This window comes from Aythya ferina, assembly GCF_964211825.1.
Source record: "Aythya ferina genome assembly, chromosome: 1".
Taxonomy (NCBI): domain Eukaryota; kingdom Metazoa; phylum Chordata; class Aves; order Anseriformes; family Anatidae; genus Aythya; species Aythya ferina.
Window position 1 is genome coordinate 38086986 of NC_140296.1, and position 10307 is coordinate 38097292.

A 10307-nucleotide genomic window follows, 5' to 3' on the forward strand; every position below is an offset into this window, starting at 1 on the left:
AATGGGTATTATCTGGCATACCACTCTCCTTTTAATAGTGCTATTTGGCCCATAATGAAGCCAGATGGTTCCTGGTACATGACAGTAGATTACCAGTGAATAAATAAAGCAGTCTTTCCCATGACTGCAATTGTCCCAGACATTGTGACACTATTAGAATGCATCGACATAGAAGCTGGAACACAGCATGCTGTGACTGATATGGCTCACACTTTCTTTAGTGTATCCGTTACTGCAGAGTCCCCAGAAACTATTTGCTTTTTTTTTTTTTTTTTTTTTCCCTATAATATACTTTCACCATCCTGTCTCAGGGATATTTGCATAGACCTAGTATCTGCCATAGGCTAGTGGCACAAAATCTGGAGGACAGAAACACTTCTCTAGCTTGTAAGTTTTTCTATTACATCACAGATAAAAACAAAAACAAAAACAACAAAAAAAATGATTACTGGACTCACTGCACAGGAAATGGTAAAAGCTCTTAGCAACATCATAGACATCATGCAAAAACATGGATGGGAGATCAATCCACAAAAGACACAAAGGACCACTACTGAAAGTATGCCAGAAACCCCATCACATTAAGTGGTCATATAAAGTACCTTCAACATGACTGCACTCCAAAATAAAACTGAGGTCTTGGAATTTGTTGGACTCCTTCATTAATGGAGACAATTTCTCCCTCATCTCACCCAGGACTTGTGGCTGTTGTATCATATATGCAGGAAAAGCTCCCCTTTGTATGTGGTAAAAAGCAAAAAGTGTATTTATACAATTCAGGCTGTCCTGCATGCTGTGTCTTTAGGGTCCATATTGGCTCATAAATCTTTTGAATTGTAAGTCTTAGTATCTAGTGATATTATAGCCCATTGGAGCCTTTCACAACATGTGAAAAGGAGACAGATGCCTCTTGAGTTTTAGCTTTGATGCCTCTCTGGCTTAAAATTACAACCCTTTTGAAAAGCAACTTTTAGCCATATATTGGGCACTGATAGAAACTGAATGGATGACATGATGGGAAAGCATTACTAGCAGTCTGATTACCTGTCCTACAATGCTATCAAATGATGCTGTAAGAAACAAACTTCAGCCAATAACACAGGCTCAGGTGAGGATCTCAGTGAAGTAACATCATTATTCACAATTGAAATGGTGGGCGTTCTAAAAGTAGAAGCACACAACAAAAGTGTATCATACTTTTATATCCCCTATTCAAGAGAGTACTGGTCAATGGTTCTATATCCAGGTGGAGGCCAGTGACCAGCAGTATCCCACAGGGATCTGTCTATCTTCATCAGTGACATAGATGATGGGATTGAGTGCACCCTCAGCAAGTTTGCAGATGACACCATGCTGAAGGTGCAGCTGATAAAACAGGAGGAAGGGATGCCATCCAAAGGGCTTGAGAAGCAGGTCCATGTGAACTGAACAAAGTTCAACAAGTCTAAATGCAGGCTGCTGCACTTGGGTTGGAGGAACCCCAGGCTTGAGTAAATACTGGAGAAGAACTCATTGAGAGCAGCCCTGTGGAGAAGGGTTTGGGGGTTCTGGTGGATGAGAGTCTTGACATGAGCCAGCAGTGTGCACTTGCAACCCAGAAGGCCAACCGTATCCTGGGCTGCGTCAAAAGAGGCATGGCCAACAGGTCAAGGGAGGTGATTTTCCCCATCTACTCTGCCCTCATGAGGCCCCACTTGGAGTATTGCATACAGGTCCTGGGCCCCCAGCACAAGAAGGACGTGGACCTGCTAGAACAGGTCCAGAGGAGGGCTACAAAGATGATTAGAGTACTGGAGCACCTCTCCTATGAAGAAAGTCTGAGAGAGCTGGGGATATTTAGACTGGAGAAGAGAAGTCTCCGTGGAGACCTCATTGTGGCCTTTCAATAGGGTACTTATAAAAAGGATGGAGAATGACTCTTTACTCATGTAGATAATGACAGGACAAGGGGGGATGGTTTTAAACTGGAAGAGGGAAAATTTAGATTACATGTTAGGAAGGAATTCTTCACTCAGAGGGTGGTGAGGCACTGGGACAGATTGCCCAGAGACATTGTGCATGCCACATCCCTGGAGGTGTTCAAGGTCAGGATGGATGAGGCCCTGGTAAACCTGATCGAGTAGGTGACATCCCTGCCTATGGCAGAGGGGTTGGAACTAGATCATCTTTAATGTCCCTTCCAACCCAAGCCATTCTATGATTCTATGATTCTATTACCCAATACTTGATTTCTCATTGGCTGTTTTCTCATTGGCTGAGGTTCACAACCTACCTGATGCTTGTACTATACCATATATGTACAATTTTATTTGACCAACCTTTGATTTCTTCTTTTTCCTTTTTTTAATTCTCTCATGACTGAAGAGGCCTTTGATTTTTTTTTATTTATTTATTTATATTTTCTGGTTCCACTTCTGCTTGTCTTGTTTTTCTTAGCCATCTGCCTTATTTTGGTACCGTGGGACCCTCCACTCTCCCCTTATCTGCTTAACATACCCCCCAGTGTTATGCCATTGTTATGCCTGCACAATCACTTTTGAATATGCAAGGTTAGTGGAATTTTCCACTGCAAAAAATACAAGATTTATTCTCCCTGTGTTGTCTGGGGAGAAACAACAATCTAGTATTTTACAGTGGAAACAATAATCTCTACACACACTGAACCAGGCCCGTATAAAATTAGTACCCTACAGATTGTTCAAATAGGCCTCACTGATGCTGCAGTACCCAACTTAAAATCTCTTCTACCTTCCTGGCCCCGTGAAACCCCTCCATTTGAGGAACCAATGTCCCAAGAGAAATCAGTTTCTTTGTTTAAAGATGGGTTTCCCAAGTGCATTAAAGGTGAATGCTGTTTGGAAGGTTGTTGCTTTCAATCCAGCTGAACTAATCCCTGTAAACAGACAAAGATAAAGAGGCAGAAGTCAATATGTTAAATTGATGGCATTAGTTGTAGTCCAGGGGGAGGCATGGACTATACATACTTGTGGGCAGTGTGCAAGGGCCTAACTCTCTTGGTTAGTAAGTGGAGTCCAATGGTTGCACTACACACAAAAAGCCTTTATGGGCCAAGAACTTTGAAAGATCTTGGAATATAAGCAGCCATATCCCTTATGGATATGACAAAGATATCCATGTTACCCAGATGATCATTATGGAGCAGGCACATAATTCTGTCTGACTAACTAGCTCAGATAGATAGTTTAATTATGTTTCAGGATGAAAATGTGCAATGTATTCAATGTTGTTTACTTGCCACTGTGCTGTCAGTGAAGGGCGGCAGGGATATGCTCTATGAGGAAGGACTGGGGTTGCCTTGTGCCAGACACAGCCAAATCCAACCAGCTCTAACTGCTCCATCACAGGACTAAGACCAGAATCCAAGATGCTGATGTGTGAAGGAAAAGATTTAACAAAGGGCAGAATGCTACACAGGCAGACAGAGGAATAGGGAGAAGAAAGAGGAAGGAAGGAAGGAAGGAAGGAAGGAAGGAAGGAAGGAAGGAAGGAAGGAAGGAAGGAAGGAAGGAAGGAAGGAAGGAAGGAAGGAAGGAAGGAAGGAAGGAAGGAAGGAAGGAAGGAAGGAAGGAAGGAAGGAAGGAAGGAAGGAAGGAAGGAAGGAAGGAAGGAAAAACATGAGAAACAACAGACACCCGCAGACACGCAGACACCAAAGTTAGAGAAGGAGGGTGAAGAGGTCTCCAGGTGTCAAAGGAAAGATTCCTCTGCAGCCTTTGTAAAATGCCACAGTGGATCAGCTATTTCCCTGAAGCTCGTGTAAAGGACCATGCTGGAGTAGGTGGACATTTTCTGAAGTAACTGCAGGGGACTCCATGCAGAAGGTTTAGAAGGTTTTTCTTGAAGTACTGCAGACTATGGAGAGGATCCACAGTGGAGCAGGGAGAAAGTGTGAGGAGGAAGGGGCAGCAGAGAGGAATTGTTATGTATTGACCATAAGCCCCATTCCCATCCCCCTGCGCTGCTTGAATTGGGAAAAGGAGTTGGGAATGAAGGAATGAAGTTGAGTCAAAGAAAAGGTGGGACTGGGAGGAAGGTGTTGTAATTTTTGTCTTTGTGATGACTTAAATAGTTATTCAGGTCTATTTTATTGTCAATAAATTGAATTATTATTTTTTTTACCTAGTTGAATCTGTAGTGATAGTGATGGTTATTAGTAAGTGATCTTCCTGTCTTTACCTCAACTCACAAGCATTTTCTTTTATTTTCCTCCCATGTCCTGTTGAGGAGGGAGAGTGAGAGAGTGTCTAGGTGGGTAGCTGGAAGCTAGCCAGGTCAACTCACTACAATTGTATACTCAGTCATAACTGTATGCATAGTACATTTTCTTGTCCACCTGAAATTTTATTAGCACCCATTTGGGAACAATATCTCTTTAAAGATAAGAGTGTTTGAATTTATTCTGCAAGAGCTCCTTGAAGCTAAATCTGCATTCCCAGCTTGAGCACTGGTAAACTTCTGTGATGGAGTGATTGCATCAGTTGTCGAGGGAAGACTGACCAATGTCATCTATTTGGACTTCTGTAAGGCTTTTGACAGTCCCATATGACAACCTTATTTTGGATTTGAAGGGTGGACTATTTGCTGGATAAGGAATTGGCTGGATGTCTGCATCTGGAGAGTTGCAGTCAACAGCTCTACATGTATGTCCAGGAGGAGGCTGGAGATGAGTGCTGTCCCTCAGGTTTGTCTTGCTATTGGTGCTCTTTAATATCTTTATCAATGACATAGACCATGGGATTGAGGATTTTTGCAGAAAACACCAAGCTGAATGATGTAGTCGATACAACAGAAAGAAGGAATACCATGTAGAGGTCTTGGACAACCTTGAGAAGTGGGCCCACACAAATGAGGTTCAACAAGTCAAAGTGCAAGGTGCTTCCCTAGGTTGGGCTAATCCCAGACATGAGTACAGACTGAGAGAAGAACTCATGGAGAGCAGCCCTGCACAGATGGACTTGGGAGCTCTGATGGACAAGGGGGAATGGTTTTAAACTAAAAGAGGGGAGATTTAGATCAGATGTTAGGAAGAACTTTGATTATTTGATTATTTAGAGAATTTGGGGCATTTTTGTTAAATATTTCATAAACAAATATAACTTTTAAAATGTGTCAAGTACTTTTTGTTTGTTTGTTTGTTTTTAACAACACTTTCCCATGCCCCCAGTGTTTTAGAAAAGCTGAGATCTTTCTTTCTTTCTTTCTTTCTTTCTTTCTTTCTTTCTTTCTTTCTTTCTTTCTTTCTTTCTTTCTTTCTTTCTTTCTTTCTTTCTTTATTTTTGCAAGTTAACACTCATGACTGATATCTCATGCTGAAAAGGGAATTTTTTAACTTATTGTTTAGAAGAAAACTTGAGAATTTCTAATATGAGTTCTCTTTTCTTTTCCAAGTTAATGTGGGAGAACCAAAATGTACTTTCTAATTGGTAAATGGATGGATTGCCTGCAGATGAACTGCTGGCTACAGCAATAGAAGAGGAGGGCTTTCATCCTTTATACATTATTTATGACCATTTGTTTGCTGGCAACATAGTGATCTGACCGTAACAGAGCTACCGATTTAGATGTCCTGAAAGGCCTACCTGTCTATGTCAGTGCTTTGAGGTGAAATACCTCTGAAAGACGAGGAAGTGTATAAAATGGAAGACATTAAAAACAAGAAAAAACAAGGATAAAATTATGAAAAAATTGAGAAAATATACTAAAGTGAAATAATAATACAATTAAGTGAAATAATTATTATATTTTTAGAATTATTTTTATCTTACCATACTGCTTTCCTACCACTGGTGATCTAATAAATATCTTTGATACCATCTCTCCACAAATGCAGTCTAGGAAATATAGGAGGAAAAATAAAAGTCCATCTTGTCTTATCTGATATTTCTGCTAGTGTCTCCATATTTCAGAAAAGTTTCCTAAGTTTTATACCATCATATAAATCCATTATGATTTTTTTTAGTATCATTTTTGTTATACGCAAAATGTCTATTTTCATACTGTTTTATAACCTTGCACTGTATTAGACATGAAAAACATAAGCAATGCCTTTAAAATTGTATCAAATTCTGGTACTTCAGTTTTAACTGAAAAAGAGTTTAATTTTAAAAATAACAATGAAAAGCTTAATATCAAATAAGACAGGACTTTCTGTGTTCAGTGTGAGTATGGACCCAAACCTTCCCTGGGAAGCTATATAGTATCAGAAAGTTATATTATGTCAGTTTGCTTTAATTTTAATATTGATTTTAGTATTGACTCATAATTTCTTTGAGACTTAAAGTCTCAAAATACTTCTCAGCTGCCTTTCATACATATAGTCACTACAGTTTCCAGCATTGCAGGTAATTCAAGTGTGATTAATAGCAAGATTTATGCCTGAATAAAGGGATTGCTGCTTTGATTTTTCTCACTTCTGCAAAATATCTTGCGAAGTCTATTTCATTTGTCTCATTAACAGGGTGCTGCTGTTTTTCAGGTGGTGCAAACAATGTGATGCTCGATTTCTAATTATTTATTTATTTATTTATTTATTTTCAGAACAACTTCTAATTTCTTGAAACTCATCTGAATTGTCATCTTGTTTCTCATCTGATTACTTTTCAGACGATGGAAAATTTTCCTTTTTAGTCTGGAGTTCTGTTATGAATAAGATTTTTAGTGAAACACTTTCAGAGAATTTATATTCATTTTTCTGTATTCTTCTGCTGTTCTGAGATATGTTTGCTGAGATATGCTCTTATATGGGAATAAATTCCTCAAGCACATCTGCTGTTTTCAGTTTCTGAAACTATATAGACTTGTTACGTTGTTTACACTCTCTTGTTTTCTGCTCATATTTTCATTTTCATGCTCATATACATGTTTTCATATTCAAATATAATGAAAAACACTGGACTCCGTTGCTAGTTAGACTACTGTTGTATGAATGAAGAAAAATTTGTTGGTATATGGAGAAATTGAAAGGGAAAGCAACAAATACTGCTGACTATAGGGCTATAGGGATAGTAGTTGATTTCCTTTTTTGCAAATAGATACAGGGTGGTGTTTTTGTTTGTTTTGTTTTGTTTTGTTTTTCAGCTCACCATAGAAAAAAGCTGATTTTAGAACTCCTTGGATCTCTGATAAATGCTGTCCATGTACATAAATAATACTGGAAAATATATGAAATGATTAAAATAATAAATGTGAGACAAATATTCTGATAAATTGAAAGATGCTGCTTGTATAATAAAGAGCTATGGCTTAGCCTATAAATAAAAGCAGCTTGCTTGTCTCAGCTGTTTTCTTGTGGGAAACAGTCTTTGATGATGGTGGCACACTGCATAAATCTTATATATTTTAGTACAATTGTCTCCTAGATATTGAATTATTCTCCTAGGGAATACTGGTCATTCTAGATCAGTGTAAAAAGAGGATTAGCTGAACAATTCTGGGAATTCTATATTTTGTTCACTTCTGGAGCTTATTTATAGATTAATGTATTTCTGATACTATCAATCCAATCCATTTGTCACTTAAAATTATTAATTTTGTAACAAACAATGTCAAAAGTAAATTATTAAAAAAAAAAGCCATTTGAGACTTCTAAATCAACAAAAAATACACTCTGTTTTTGTGTTTATCAAATGAAACAAAGAATGTTTCAACATACATAGCAGTCAAGTTTTTGTACGCTGTCAGTTGAAACTAGAAAATTATATTCTCAAATTTCAAACTGTTGGTTAATATTCCAGAAACTTACAGTATTTTTTTAAAATTTTCAGACTGGGAGACAAGCTCATATTTAAAATGATATTAAATTATTTAGACTAGTTCTCCTGAGATAAGAAGAGATTAAGAACATTCCTTATAAATCAATTTATTATTAATATAAAATACATATGTTATCTTTGTAAATTCAACAGAGAGAATCATTTGCTCTAATGATATATCGCATTCTGGTTTTTATTCTGTACTACCAAAATTACTTTACTAACATTTAGTTCATGAGTACCCTGGTCATGAGAGAGAGAGAGATACAAGAATGATCCTTTAAATTAATTTTCATGGTGTGCATCAGTTCTTTCTCTGTTCCATATTTCATTTCAGTTAAATAGATGTCTTCTGTGTGTTTAGTATTTGGACTTGCTCAAAATTCCATTTCAGGGAGGCCCCTAGAATCTAAACCTATGTCTATACTGATGGACTGAGCAATGTATCTGTCATCTGTCTGCAGGCCAAGTTAATGTTAAAACTTTCTCCACCTGTTAAAATTACAGAACCAGCAGTACCCATGATAAAATAGCCTAATCAGAGCTTCTTACTAGAAACAATGTCCCCAAAACAATGTCTGGGAGAGTAATCATGGAATCATATAGTCTTTAAGACTGGAAAAAACCTCCAAGATCGTCTGGTCCAACCATCCCCCTACCACCAATACCAACCACTAAACCACATCCCTAAGTACCACATCCAACCTTTTCTTAAACACCCCCAGGGATAGTGACTTCACCACCTTCCTGGGCAACTTGTTTCAATGCGTAACTGTTATTTTTGAGAAGAAAATTCCCCTAATTTCCAACCTGAACCTACCCTGGCACAATTTGAGGTCATTTCCTTGTCATCTTGCATCTATATTCAAAATGGATACAGGGCACTCCAGCTGCATGTACCAGCAAAATGTAATATTCTTGTGATTTAACAGAGCCAACAGGTAAGCACCACACATGTACATCTCTTAAACATAGCCCTATACCATTTTTCTAGTTATAATTATTTGAACTTTAATGTGAATCTTACCTGTTTTTCACATTAGAATAATAAACATTAACACCTAAAATAAAAATAATAGTTGTTTAATCCTTCAGTACTTTCATATTGTTTTATTTTATTGACTAGCAGAATATTTAATTTACATAAAGTCTTGACTAATACATATGCCTTTGTTATTATCCTTCTAGCCTCTTTGGGTCAAGGAGCCTCTACATTTTGATTATTTTAATTAAATAAAAAAATAAATGCAGATGCAACAAGATATTTTTAAGAGTGCTAGGAAAAAATATGTATACTTAAGCTAAAAACATATTATTCAATAGAATAAAGGGGAGTATGTAAATACTGCAAAACAATTAGTTAATAATGGTTTATTACATTAATTTAGAGTAATATAATTATGATGATATATAGGAAGTCTCTCCATGGAGAGAAAGATTAGAAATGAGGAAAGATCTATTAGGTCAACTTGTATGTTCCATCGCCAAATTATCACAGAATCACAGAATTGTAGGGGTTGGAAGGGACCTTGAGAGATCATCGGGTCCAAACCCCATTACATAATGCTTATACGTAAGTATTCTTCAGCATAACTTTATCAAACTATAGTGTTGTAAAATCTCTCCACTTCTAGAAAATTCATCCCATTGCTAATAGAACTTACTAGTTCTGGATGCTTTATCTTGATATTCACTTTTTTTCACTGCTTATTTTTATCCCATTTACCTAATTATGTATCATTTAAGATGAGCTAGGTCATTTTGTTTTATCTGTTAGTCCTAACATAATCAAACCTCCCGTCAATATTTCATATCTACCAGCCATAGCAGACCAAGATATTGTAGATTTTCTCATGGCAGTAGGTACCAAACTAAGGCTAGTGACTGTAGATGTGATGTTCAAATACTAAAATGAATTGAAGTTCAGAATATAAAATATGGTTGTAAGGCAGTGTTGTAAGTCTGCTTACAAAGGTGTTTAAATAAAGGTGTAATAAAATCTTACTATTAATCTCATAACAGTCTTTACAATCACAACTTTATTATTATTATTATTATTAAACAGCAATGTTTAATTCAGTGGTGTATTATTATGTATGCTGTATTATTATGCTCTATTTTCTGTACTATCAGAAAATAATTTCTGAGTTGGTAAGACTGAACATACAGTGTTCACCTTAGATCGTGGTAGATGAGTCAAATGAAATTTGAAAGGCACAGGAAAGATCTGTGAATTCCAGTTTCCAACAGGAGTTTGAAGGGTTAGATTATGGAATATTCATTTAGGTATCTTCTTCACTTCCCACAAAAGCACTCACATCAGAGCAAATCATAGGCATATATAAAACTGTGTATCTGACACAATTGGTAGTGAAGCATGTCATTCCTTCCATTGTTTTACGGGATAAGTCTGCTATGATTAATATAAACAGAAGTAAGATTTCTTATCTTGATACTATGCACAAATTCATTGTTACAGTAAGACCATTTCAACAAGGAAGGCAATACAATTTATATGACATATGAATACACTTC